A 14,917-nucleotide genomic window follows, 5' to 3' on the forward strand; every position below is an offset into this window, starting at 1 on the left:
TCATAAATTATATATATATATATACATACATAATTTAGTCATGAAACTCTAGATGGTGAAGGCTGATGGGTTGTTAACGTAACTGATGATATTCAGAGAGTTAAACGACTTGGTTCTTGATTGGTTCATGCTGCATATGCAGCCAATAAGCTGACTGCCTTGCATTTATATGGCTGGCCAGCACTCACTAGAGATTCCTGCAGCCCACTTTTTAGAGTTTCTCTGAAACACTCTACTTTCCCTGGCTCCACCTGTATAGTTCTGCTACGGGTTATTTTATATGCTATTTGTGCAGCACCAGCATGTCTTAAATACTCACTGCACCATATTGCCATATGCATTGGCAGTAGTCAGTTCCTGTACTTGCTTGCAGCAGCAGCATTAATCTACAACTACAACAATAACCCAGCAGCAGCAGCATAGCAGAAGACCAAATACTTTAACATTGTCAATCCACCATCATGCTAAAATCTTCAGAGAGTTGTCATGATTAAAATATATACTGTATATAGTCATTTGCAAGGGGGTTCTAATTAAATCTGTAGCACTATTTTAAACTGTGGAACTTTAAACATTTTTGTTGTTGTTGTTGTTTTACAACTGTGTGGTAGTGAGTTTGGATTGTGACTTTTTGTTTCTCAGTGAAATACAGGTTAGTTTTCTGAAAAACTTTTTTTGAAAGTCATTACTACTGCAATTTTGTTTAGTGACACTATACATAAATTACGTACTGGGGATATTAATGGCTGGTTCAAGAGATGTAAATATAATAGCTGAAAAAGAAAGCAGAGTTTTGAGTATGGTACTTGATATTGTGTTTCTCATAATAACCTCACATGGACATGCTGTGGCAGTGCGAGGGAAAAAGAGGAGTTTTTTTTTTTTTTTTTTTTTTTTTTTGCTGTGTGGCTGGATGGACGAGGGAAGTAAATTAACCGGTCATTGGAAACGTGTGTATATAAGGAGGAGTTATAGGAGGAACAAAAAAAGGAGAGAGAAGTGAGAGAAGGAACGAGAGAAAAAGAAAACCGATTACCTGAGACAACCGCCTAGTTGGTGAGACTGAACGCATCGCTGCTGTTTGGGCCAGTCTGGGTTGCTGAAGCGGACGCGAGTTTCCGGGGCGATCACTGAGTGCGGCATGCACTCTCGGCTGCTGGTTGCAGGGCGACGTAGTCTTTGTGGCTGGCGAGAGCGAGTGAGCTACTCAGGTGAACGAACTCCTGTTTAAACTTCCTTAGTTTAAAAGACTCCAACCGACAAAAAAGAACATCTCGGTTACGTATGTAACCTTGGTTCCCTGAATAGGGAACGAGATGCTGCGGTGACGTCACCACGTATGGGGAACACCTTCGGTGTGACGAATGTCTGAAGCCCTATACCATCCCGCCAATCTTATTGGCCAAATAGCGCGTGGCACCGCCCAGCATGCGTAAGCATATATACCTGGTGCCGCGCGCCATTTACCTCAGATTTCATGACGAAGAAGAAAGCTATCAAGGTACGGCACGGCCAGAACCGCAGCATCTCGTTCCCTATTCAGGGAACCAAGGTTACATACGTAACCGAGATGTTCCCTTTCATAGGTCACTTCGATGCTGCGGTGACGTCACCACGTATGGGAACGCTATACCATCACGCCTGACGTACCTGATAGCTTGGATCCAAGGAAGCATCTGGTCAAGCGGAGAGAACCCGGGAGCCAGAAGCCATCCTCACATCCAGACTGTAAGACCTGATAAAAGTGCTCGGTGAGGACCAGCCTGCCGCAGCACAGATATCATCCATAGAAGATCCACTGAGAAAGGCTTGAGAAGAAGCCACTGCTCTCGTGGAATGACCTTTTACTCCTAAGGGCGAAGCGAGCCCGCGCGCCTCATAGGCCAAGGAAATAGCCTGCACCAGCCAATGGGACATGCACTGTTTCGTAACCGCATGGCCTTATTCTTATGTCCAAAACAGACAAACAGCTGGTCAGACTCACGCCATGGGGCAGTATGATCCACATAAGTCTTTAACGCTCTCACAGGGCAAAGACTTAGATCCCCAGACTCCGCCGCAGCAGGAGAAAAAGCCTCCAGGACCACCTGCTGAAAGCGAAAGGGATAGATGCGACCTAGGGACATAATTAGGCCTTGGTCGCAACAACACTTCCACAGAGTCTGTGCTGTAAAAGTCAGGATTTATCCGGAACAATTCCAAGGGCTCAAACAGATGCCCTGATAAACCATGCAACACAATGGAAAAACCCATGAAGGGACCCGCACGGGGCGGAAAGGCCTCAGCCGTCGCGCCACCTGTATGAAGGAGAAACAGTGGATGACGGCCCACTGAGGCACCATTTATATATTCGTGGTAAGCTGAATGGCTGCCACGTAAACCTTAGGGTAGCTGGTGTCACTCCATCCAAAAAACGTTCCTGAAGGAACTCCAGTACTGACGCCACTGGGCAGTAAACTGGATCCATATTATGAGTTTCACACCAGGCCGTAAACAGTCTCCACTTGAAAGCATATAAGCGTCTCGTAGAAGCTGCTCTAGAATTCAGTATAGTCTCTGTAGTTTCAGCAGAAAGACCGGGACATATGAACTCACTCTGCTCAGAGGCCACGCCCGCAGATTCCATAGATCTGGCCTCGGGTGCCAAATCAGTCCCTGTGCTTGTGATAATAATCCTGTCTGAGGGGAATCTCCCATGGAGAGCCCGCTAACAGATTGATCAGATCCACAAACCACGGCTGTGTGTGTGCCACCGCGGAGCCACCAGCAGCAGCTGTTCCACCCTGTCCACCCGTATTCTGCGTAATATCGCCGAAATCAGACAGATTGGGGGAAAACGCATACAACTGGTCCTGGGCCAGTTGTGGGCTAATGCATCTAAGCCCAGGGGTGCTGGAGGGCATAGGGAGAACCAAAGCGGGTAATGCGCAGTCGTGTTTGACGTGTTTGCCATAGGAGACTCACCGATTGGGGGTGCAATCCCCACTCCGCTTGCTCCAGAGTCTGCCTGGATAGCAAATTCGCTCCAAAGTCCAACGTCCGGGGACATGAACAGCTCGGATCGATAGAATTTAGTTCTGAAAACAAAGAACATGTTTCGCCAGCCTGCACAGGGGCCGAGAGAATAATCCTCTCTGATGATTCAGGTATGACACAACCGCTGTGTTGTCTGATCTGAGCAGCACATGACGGCCGATCAGCAGATTCGAGAAATACTGGAGAGCCAGAAAAACAGCCAGTAATTTCAACCTGTTTATGTGCCAACTCCCTTGACAAACAGCTCCCCAGTCGGTCAAAGACGCATCCGTCGTGACAGTCTCTCGGGAAGCGCAAATCCCCAGCCGGACTCCGGTCAGGAGAATTCAGTCAGGAGAATTCGGTTGACATACATATTTTTAAGCGACATCACACATCGCCGTGTCACCGGAATCGTCCGATGCGGAGACAACGGGGTGAAACATTCCATACGTAAGCCCAGGCTGTTAAATGATTCAGCACAAGATCCCCATGAGAGTGTGCTTGAGTCTGCGATTGCGCTAAACACCAGCTAATCGCCTAAAATAGTTCAAACACGAACGCCCTGGTGCCGCAACGGGGCCAGAGATCCATCCATGCATTTTGAGAAATACTGATACGCTTTGCTCTCTAAAGCGAATCTGAGGAACTTCCTGAGTGCAAGATTCAGATGGTGTAAACCCAGAATGGGTCGTAATCCGTCAGTGGTTTTTTTTTTTTACCACAAAATGACGGCTGTAAAAAACCCCGCCTCCATCTGAGAGGGGTGTACTTCCTCTATAGCCCCTTTGCTCAGCAGAGTTGACATCTCCTGTCGCAGCACCGCTATTTCCATCGGCTTCGCCACCATGGAAAGAATTCTGCGGAAAGGAGGCGGGCCTTATTGAAACTGAATGGTGTATCCATGACAAATCGTGCGTAACACCCATAGAGAAATGTCGGGCAAGCGTTCACACACGGCCGAGACCATACTAGCGGTCTCAAAATTTCCGCTTCCTGCAACGCTGTCATACATGTTAAAATATCCGGGCACGAAAAGCTCGTGGCGTTCGTGCACAGGGGAAGTGTATGTATAAGAGCCATTGCGTCTCGTTGTGTATAATCCTGAAACGTGTCCACGGCAGGAATTAGGCCAACAGATTGAACATCGGGCTTTGCCGCTAGCGAAAAACGGCGGCTGTGCGAGCCGTCATAAATGGGTCGTCTGTGCAGGACCCTTGAATCGCCCCTCGAATTCTGAAAGCTGGATTGCGCAGAGTGTCTGAGGGAACGTTTGGCATTACAGCTCAATCCAATGCTGCTCGAAGCACCGTTTGCTGCGAGGCAAACAATGTAGAATGTGGGGACTGCAGTGAGAGGGTTAGATGTGCATTGCAATCCAACAGCACTCAGCACTCAACAGTGCTGTTGGAGGGCACAGTCCCTGGCAAGCATTAAGGAAAACGCATGCGTCAAACGGCAGGATTTAATCCAACAAGATAAACATTGGGCCACGCTGCTAGCGAGAACGCGGCAGGTGTGTGAGCCTTCATACACTGGCCATCTTTGCCAGCCTCCGCGCCGTCCCTCAAACTCTGAAGGCTGGATTGTGCAGAGTGTCTGAGGGGGCGCGCGAATGATAGCTCCGTTCAATGACGCTCGAGGTGCCTTTGCTGCGAGACAGTCAATGTTAGAGAACATGAAGGAAACGCATGCATCAAACTCGCTGCGTTTCGTTGTGTATAATCCTGAAGCGTATCCACGGCAGGATTTAATCCAACAAGATGAACATCGGGCCACGCCGCTAGCGAGAACGCGGCGGCTGTGTGAACCGTCATACACTGGCCATCTTTGCCAGCCTCCGCGCCGTCCCTCAAACTCTGAAGACTGGATTGTGCAGAGTGTCTGAGGGGGCGCGCGAATGATAGCTCAGTTAAATGACGCTCGAGGAGCCTTTGCTGTGAGACAGTCAAATGTTAGAGTGTGGAAACTGCAGTGAGAGGCTTAGATGTGCATTAGCAGTCCAACAGCGCTCTCTGGAGGCGGGCACAGTCCTAAGCAAACATGAAGGAAAAACGCATGCGTCACATTCGCTGCGTTTCGTTGTGTATAATCCTGAAGCGTATCCACGGCAGGATTTAATCCAACAAGATAAACATCGGGCCACGCCGCTAGCGAGAACGCGGTGGCTGTGTGAACCGTCATACGCTGGCCATCTTTGCCAGCCCCCGCGCCGTCCCTCAAACTCTGAAGACTGGATTGTGCAGAGTGTCTGAGGGGGCGCGCGAATGATAGCTCCGTTAAATGACGCTCGAGGAGCCTTTGCTGCGAGACAGTCAAATGTTAGAGTGTGGAAACTGCAGTGAGAGGCTTAGATGTGCATTAGCAGTCCAACAGCGCTCTCTGGAGGCGGGCACAGTCCTAAGCAAACATGAAGGAAAAACGCATGCGTCACATTCGCTGCGTTTCGTTGTGTATAATCCTGAAGCGTATCCACGGCAGGATTTAATCCAACAGGATAAACATCGGGCCACGCGCTAGCGAGAACGCGGCGGCTGTGTGAACCGTCATACGCTGGCCATCTTTGCCAGCCTCCGCGCCGTCCCTCAAACTCTGAAGACTGGATTGTGCAGAGTGTCTGAGGGGGCGCGCGAATGATAGCTCAGTTCAATGACGCTCGAGGTGCCCTTGCTGCGAGACAGTCAAAGTTAGAGTATGGGGACTGCAGTGAGAGGGTAGATGTGCATTAGCAGTCTAACAGCGCTCTCAGTGAAGGGCATAGTCCCTGGCATATTAACATGAAGAAAAGCGTGTGCGTCAAACTCGCTGCGTTTCGTTGTATATAATCCTGAAGCGTATCCACGGCAGGATTCAATCCAACAAGATAACATCGGGCCAAGCCGCTAGCGAAAACGCGGCGGCTGTGTGAGCCGTAATCCACCATTTGAAGAGCAAAACTGTTGATTAACGCGCTCGAGTGGGGGAGAGCGAGCACATGGAACTCCAGTGCATCACTGTATTCATATTCAAGCCGCACATATCGCCCCTAACCAACACCTCGTGCGGGGCCTCGGCGACCGCAGAAGCGAAACGGTGGGGGTTAGACGCGAGGCGACTTAAGAAATACACTCCAGAGCGCGGATACTTCCTAATGGCGTTAGTGCACAGGGGAAGTGTATGCATATTTTACTGTAGCCATAGGCTATCAAGGAGAGAACCTGTAGAGAGGCTGCAACGAACCTCTCATAAGTGCCTCCTCGTGATAACCCATCATACGGCTCCTACCTTTCGTTGACTTATCGCGTCCGCGGAGAGGAGTATACTGCTCGTAGATGATCGCTGAGAACGCGAGATAATAGGGCACAGAAGATTCGCTTCGTACTGAAGGAATGAAATCTGAGGTAAATGGCACGCGGCACCAGGTATATATATGCTTACGCATGCTGGGCGGTGCCACGCGCTATTTGGCCAATAAGATTGGCGGGATGGTATAGGGCTTCAGACATTCGTCACACCGAGGGTGTTCCCCATACGTGGTGACGTCACCGCAGCATCGAAGTGACCTATGAAAGGGAAAAACAGTTTCCTCCCTGCCATTATCGGCCGAGCTCAGCGCTCCTCGCAAACACACACAAACACACACACTACACTAACACGCAAACCTACCTGAATATTCAAGCACGCCCATTCATCACAGCGCACCAAGTCAGAGACTTTTTCCATTTCATGGTGTTTGATTTGATTTAGCGTGTAGAAGTATTTATATATATTTTTTCCCTGTAATTGTTTTTTTTTTTGTGTTGAAGAACGTATGTTTTTATTTTGAATTCAAACCAAGGTGATCTCTTTATACTTTTTATATACTTTTTCATCCTTTCTGTTTCCAGTACCTCCTGTTGAGGAAATATTGCGTGAAACTAAGGGTGCATAATAATTTTTCCTATTATTTATTTTTGATCTCCTTTGTTGGTGTTTTGTGATTTTCTTACCTTCATTGTTTAAGAAAATATACCTACATAACATGACAATGAACTTGTGAATTATTATTATTTATTTTTTTTCCTTGTTAGTTTGGTGAAAATATATAACTGTGAAGGTTAACTTTCTTTGTGTGAGACTCTGATTTATGTTTGTAATCGGTGGCTAATAGAGACATTCCGTGGTAAAAAGCAACAAATAGCATATGTATTTTGACAAGATTCAGCTTGTCTGGCGCCCGAACTGTGTATAGTTAAGTTAGACGTTTTATTTAAGTTTTGGGCCTGCTACCGTTACAATGCAACACTGTTATTATACTATAATAATGCATCTCTCAAATCTCTGCGCTATATCATATACAGATTTAACCATATCCTCCTCAGGACATTTGCAAAAGGACTTTGGATGTCATATGAGTAAACTTAGAGTTAAAGACCATGGACCACAACATTTCCTTCATCCAACAGAAATAGCAAACATCTTCCAAAAGAACTTTATGTAGGTGAGATTTAGAAAAATTCGTAGATTGCTTGATCTGTTGTCTGGTTTTGGCTCAGCACTTATATTGGCTCATGACTGTTGCTTGAGATTTGCTCTCAGTGTAAATATTTGCAGAAACAAGTGCACTCAACGGTCTGTCTCTCACATTTTGAGCTGGGAAACTGTGAGCGGTAAGGTCAGAATGACACGCGCAAATTTCAACACTCCAACATCTGTCATCTCACCTCAACAGCATCTCTTCATCATGTTGACATGCTTACTGATCCATTTTACTGTTATGTATTGTAAGCACAACACCACACAAATTAACATAATAAAAACACATGGAAAACATTATAAGTAAAACTGGCATAATATATGACAAGAAAATGTCAGATCATTGCATATCTCATTTGGTGTGGTTGAAGCCACTGTGATAACTGTATAATTTTATCATGTAATGCTGAATTAGCACTATAACAAGTTCTCTTCTTATATATGGTGCATTACATAATATATTCCAGCAGCCCATGCTAAAATTTATATTTGATGACAGTAGGCATCCATATAGCTTTTACAGTACAGTAAAGGCCTGTCAACATGACATATGCTGCAATGCGACCACTCTGTACAGCAAGACACATCTTAAAATGGATGGACTTGTGTTTAAATACAGTTTTCAGCATTTGACTGTGCATGAATTTATTCAGGGAGCATTAGGCTAAGGTGGCCTGCAGTTTTTCATGAAAATAAATGAGGCTTGAGGAGGTATGCTAAGGATTACTGGGGTGTATGATCATGCAAGGCCCATCAGCCAGTCAGATTCAAGTATTTCTCCAAAGCTAGTTATTATTCTTGACAATTGACCCGCCACATATATAAACACAGACCCTTAATCTGCCCTCTTAAAGTAAATGAAACAGTGCTATGACCAACTGAGCTGCTCTTTAACAGGCAGAAAATAGGACTCCCACTTTGGCCCCCACCCCAGCTCTTTTGGCTATTGTGCAGTTTTCAGTGCTATGCTCCGCTGCCAAGGAAGACATGTCATCGTAACGGCACACAGCCACACAAGTACTTCTTCTGTGGCTAAACCTACAAAAATAGAGAATGAAGGAAGAAGCCAAAGGGGAGATGGGAAAGCTAGTGCATGCAGTAGTGTGTGTGTGTGTGTGTGTGTGTGTTGACAGAAATCTAAAGCCGGAGAAAGAGAAGGAGCAGTGTGCAAGAAAACTACTTAGCTACAGACTATTAACAAAAGGTAGTTCAGTACTTTAATTTAATAATCTTTTGTTTGTTTGTTTTTTAAAAGGTCTAAAGGGAATCTAATTAGGGAATCAAATCTTGAATCATTTCATTTACCAAGTCCCAATGATTGGTAATCATTATTTGTGAAGTGTGATTCTAGCACTCAAACATTTTATATGTTTATTTAGAAACATGTATTTACACAATGACACCAACTAAAATTTATTAATTATTTATTAATTTATAATAAAGCTTCTTAAATTTTAGACACATACAAATGTTTGAGTTCTTTTAGTTTAATAGAATATAATTTCATATGAATAGGTTGATCTTGTTGTGTATTCAGTGGTATAAAATCTGTTCAGTACCATCGCGTGTATTTAACAATTATATTTATAACATTTATATACACTACTGGCCAAATTTTTGGAATAATTAATATGCAAGACTGCATTTATTTGATAAAAATATAGTAAACAGTAATACATGTATTGTAAAATCTTATTACAATTTAAAAGCATCAAAAAGAGTTTGCAAAAAGAGTTTGCAACATTGATAATAAGAACCATTTTTAATAACTGAGCACCTGTGAAAACCGAGCAGAAAATATTAGAATATTAGAATGATTTCTGAAGGATCATATTCATTTAGCAGACGCTTTTATCCAAAGCAGGTTACAAATTATAATATATATATATATATATATATAAACACAGTAAAAACAGTAATATTGTGAAATATTACTATTCGAAACGGCTGTTATATATATATATATATATATATATATATATATATATATATATAGCCGTAGCCGTTTAGAATTTTTATATTTCACAATATTACTGTTTTTACTGTGTTTTTCATCAAATAAATGCAGCCTTTGTGAACATAAGAGGCTTTAAAAATGGTTAAAAGCTTTTTTGGTTACATAATATAAAATGATTCATAAGTACTAGCCTACTTACAGTTTTTATATGCCTTTACGAATGTTAGTACATCCATATTGTACGTTTCTGCATATATTCAAACAAAGAAAAATGTTACTTAATGTAAACGTTTTGTACTGTATGTATACCTTTGAATGATGTAAGATCAGGGTTAATTTTTTATCTAAACAAAGAGATTCACCAGAATAAATTAGGTGTTCCCAAACTGCATATGAAAGAGAAGACCATTCAGAAGAGTGTGTTTGATTATTCTCCCAGTTCACTTGGATTGCTGTGGCATAAAAAAAAAAATATTGCAATGTAGAGTTTGGTCACGCAACACTGCAACTCCTGAAAAACCATCAGTATTTGAAAGACATTTGCGTTTCTGTCACGCTTGCTGACAAATGTGTACTGTGAGTCAAGAGACCGCACACTCAGCACCGCCATTCCCAATAACAGTGGAAAAATTCACAAACCCACTGAAAATCCACAAATGAAAGGAGATTATGAGTCTCATTTAGTTCCACATCAGCACAGAATATCTTCATTTCTTGCCTTTATAGTGAAAAAAGGCAGGGTTTTCCTAAATTGTCAAATTTGTTATAAATGCTTAGACAAAGATATAAATCCTATATGTTTTTCCTTCAAGTCACCTTCAGTATTCTTAATTATACTGTGCTTGCTGCTGTCCCCGTGGGTGATCTTCGATGTGGAAAAGCTCGAAGTTAGTGGTAACATTCATAATTTTTGCTTTTCATGCCATTCGAACGGTTGACTAAGCTAAAACCTATATTTGGCTTCCTCTCTCATTCTCGTATACTCAGGCCTCCAGTGCTGCTTTGCACTGCTTCTGTGTGTCAGTCTCTCTTGGTTTGTCTACCTCACAGGATCGTCTTCATTACCAAAGCTAGAAATTCTTCATTGCAGAATCCAGTGTTTTCTGACACGGGACAAGATGTGCTCTAGACTATGCCCACAGAACGTCGACACGTAAATTTTTTTAATTAAAAACTAGACTAGATGTGCACTGAGGTAGGCCTGGTATTTATTTTTATGTCTGACAAAAAATGTGGTTCTTCAAAGCTCATAAAAAGATTCAATGTGTGTTTCTGTATTTTCATCTTAATTTGTTATTGAAGTGAAAAATATTTATATTTAAAATTATATATATTATATTATATATTTAATTTTTTATTCAGTTTTTCTTTGTTCTCAGAAGTGCTGCAGGTGTATTTTTAGTGGGTCACAGACACTCAAAAACTTTCTTTTGTCTCTTAATTTTTAAACCTTTAAACTTTTTAAACCTTTAACCCGTTTGAGCGCCACTTTTTTAAAACACGGTGTCTTGTTTGATGCAAGATGTGAGATGCAAGAGCAAAGGTACTGTAGTGGACTGGAAACCATATCTTAACCATATTTCCCATATTACAAAAACAGCATTCTTCCATCTTAGAAACATTGCCAAGCTATAAAACATGTTACCTGTTGCTGATGCAGAAAAGCTACTTCTTGCATTCATGACCTCTAGACTGGACTATTGTAATGCACTTCTATGTGGTTGTCCTGCATCTTCAATAAACAAGCTACAGGTAGTCCAAAATGTAGCAGCTAGAGTCCTTACCAGGTCAAGACAATTTGATCATATTACACCAATTTTACAGTCTCTGCACTGGCTACCTATTAAGTTCCGTATCAGTTACAAATTATCATTACTTAAATACCCTAAATAATTTAGCTCCTGCGTATCTAACTAGCCTTATACCACGTTACAATCCATCACGCTCCCTCGGGAGACGAGAAGACTGGGTACGGCAGAAAAACGGAAGGTAAGGACTCCATGAAGACAAACAGGAAAAGACTGGTTAATATAGGGAGGCTAATGACTAATAAGTGAAGGCACCTGGTGCAATTAACAGGAGTGCATTTATGATGGGTTAAATGCAGAGCACAAATTCTGAGTATGGGTCACCATACTTGGCTGAATGTCACTTCACTTTTTTTTTTAAAGATTCAAAAATGTCTTTCGTCAAGCATTCAAATAATGCAATTTTGTTCTGCAGTTATATCTGATCAAATGTGCATTATTATTCTTGGGTTAAACTAATTAATTTTACTTGGCTGGAACAGCAACTATTTTAATTATATTTCTCTTTTTGTTTCTCTGTTTTAACTAGGATTATAAGATATTTGATAAGCTACTACTAAAAACTGTAGAAACTTTTCTGTAAAGTTGCTTTGCAATGATTTGTATTGTAAAAAGCTATACAAATAAACTTTAATTTAATTTAATTTAATTGAAAGTGGCTTAATAATGTTCTAAAACCGTGACCTGAGAAAATACATTTTCTCTCATAAATTCTGTCATAAACACTACACTTCTAAGATAACAACACCGTAATCAAAGTGGATATTTTTACACTTAACGTGGCCTATGCATTAAGACAGTGATATTAAAAGATCAAACTCTGCGCATTGCTTTCGTATTCTGTGTTAAGCAATTACTTACCTCTAGGGCTGGGTGGTATAACAGTAGTATATCGGTATGGTTACCACGGAGTAAATTGCCTATCGTTAGAGATTTTGCTATATTGTGTATTCCGCTATATGCAAACATATATGTGTAACATAGTACTACTTAAAAGTTATATACATCTTTGAATGACAGGAGTGGGGATGCACTTGATCGAGTTAAGTGCAATAAGCAGTGGAAAATAACCCAATCTGCTTCCCACACTGACTGACACACAGCCACAATGTATTGATCAAATAAATCAACCATTTGTACTCAACAAAGAGACATAAAAGCCAGTGAAATGGAGTACAAAATAGAGGTATTTAGATTTATTTCACACTTTATTTGTTCATAAACATCAAGCTTGAGGAAAAATCACAGGCTTTTGAGTGACAGGTAAATATTACCAATCAAAATGTGTCAGGTATTGCCATTGATTGTATGTTAACTCCTCCCCCTTCAACCCACTTCCCTTTCTGAGGTGTTTCCCATCCGAGTGACCCCAATGGAGTTCCGTGTGTTGTAGCTCTGTGTTGTTCCCTGTAGAGCAGAGTGGAGAAGAAGTTTATCACTTGAAATTCTGCTAGCAGAAGTCTTTGTTTGGAAATGGCTTTGATTATTCATTTTGCTCTCTGAATAAAAGCTCTAACAAACAAAAATGACTTGAGGAAAAAACTTTGGGCTGGCACTTTAATTTTGTCTAGAAAGTGAATGTTCTGAATGTCTTTAGAGAGTGTGAAAGGTTAGTATAGGTCACCAGATTACAAATTATGAATTTTCTTGACATCCCCGTTTCCTTTTGAGACTGTTACAGAGAAAACTGAAATGATGTCAGTCATATGTGGTGGATGTTTCCACAGTTTTCTGGGTTATCTAGTTCTGAAGCCCCCATATATATATATATGTGTATATCTTATGGTCACCAAGGCTACATTTATTTATAAAAAATACAGTAAACACTGTAATATTGTGAAATGTGTCAATTTAAAATATCTACTTCAATGTTTTAACATATACTGTATTCCTGTGATCAAAGCTGAATTTTCAGCATCATTACTCCAGTCTTCAGTGTCACAAGATGCTTCAGAAATAATTCTAAAGTACTGATTTGTTGCTCAGTATCCATTTCTGATTATTTTAATCAGAGCCGATCCTCCCTATGTGCAAAGTACGAAAGATGTGTAGGGCCCCTGAAACACCAGGGGCCCCCTTACTCTCAAGGATGATTTAATTTTAGTTTCTTGAATTCGATTTGTTTTATTATATATATATATATATATATATATATATATATATATATATATATGTGTATATATAAATAAATGTGTATATATATATATAACTTTTTTTTTTTTTTTTGGCCAGGGCTTATGTCATTTATTTTAATGCATTGTGCTGTCGCACTTTCTGCATAAAAATCAGTCAAATCATGTAACTTTAATGTCATACAGAAAAAAAAAAAACAAGTTGAAATCGTACCAAGCTGTGGAAGAGACACCGTTTCTCAAATTCTTTTTGTGATGTCGATTTGTGATAGAGTGAACACGGGCAAAGGCGTTGTATTCATTCATAACTAAATGAGTTACAGTACATGTATTCATGTATTATTATTTTTCATGATTGTCCTCTTGCATTGTGGCAGTGGAGAGAGCCAGATGCATGTTGGGAAGAAGATGGAATCATTTGGAGATGTCAAGCTTGGCTTCCTGCATGGAGACTTCTTCTTTGCCAGACTGAAGAATGAAGTCTTTGATCACTGCGTTGGGCAATGCTTTAGTGCCTCCCTCTGCCAATTTATCATGCCAGTCAACTCTGCCAGTTTGGAGTGATACTTCTCAGTGTGCCTCCATCCAGGTCAGAGAGGGCACAGGGATGTCATAGATTGTGGTTCTATAAAAAACTTAGAGAGGCGTGTCTTTTGTTCTCTTTTCTTTGATTTGCTTTTCCTCTGTCTGTTCCTTTTTAGGGTCTGTCTCAGCACTTTTGTCTCATTCAGGGGCCAGTTGGATAAACATAGCCACTAGATTGTAGGTGATTATTCTTACTTTTCACATTCAATTTAGACCCCTCTACATTTTTATGTGCACTATACCATTCAAAAGTGGAGTAATTAAGTTTTTTTGAATGAAGTTTTTGAAAGAAGTATGTTATGTTCAGCAAGGATGCATTTATATGATGAAAAATACAGTAAAAACAATAATATTGTGAAATATTATTAAATAATTGTTTCCTATTTGAATATATTTTACAATGTTACTTATGATAGCAAAGTTGAATACTGAAGACCGGAGTAATGCTGAAAATTCAGCTTTGCCATGAATTACATTGAATAAATTACATTTAAAAAGTACTGTATATTCAAATAGAAAACCTTTTTTCAGATTCACTTCTGATCGCAATTTCAGATTGTAATAATATTTTACAATGTTACTGTATTTACTGTATTTTTAATCCAATAAATGCAGCCTTAGTGACTTCTTTCAAAAACAATTTTTTTTTTTAATTTTTTTTTTTTATTAGGGTAGAGTAACTTACTATATGTTAGTTATGACCAGTCTTAATGAAAACAATTAGGTGACTTACTTTTAAGACTAGTCTATGCAGGTTATGCAACTGACAACAGCCTTCCTTTGCTGAATTTGAACAAGGCCATGTGGTCCAGCGCTGAAAGCATTAAGGTCTATGGAAGTTGTGCATCTCTTTTGCGATAGATGCTTCCGCTGCCTATTATGTTTCAGTGAGGCATGTTGACATTTCTGGAGCATTTTAGAGATGT

Source organism: Carassius carassius, chromosome 4 (assembly GCF_963082965.1).
Source record: "Carassius carassius chromosome 4, fCarCar2.1, whole genome shotgun sequence".
NCBI lineage: Eukaryota > Metazoa > Chordata > Actinopteri > Cypriniformes > Cyprinidae > Carassius > Carassius carassius.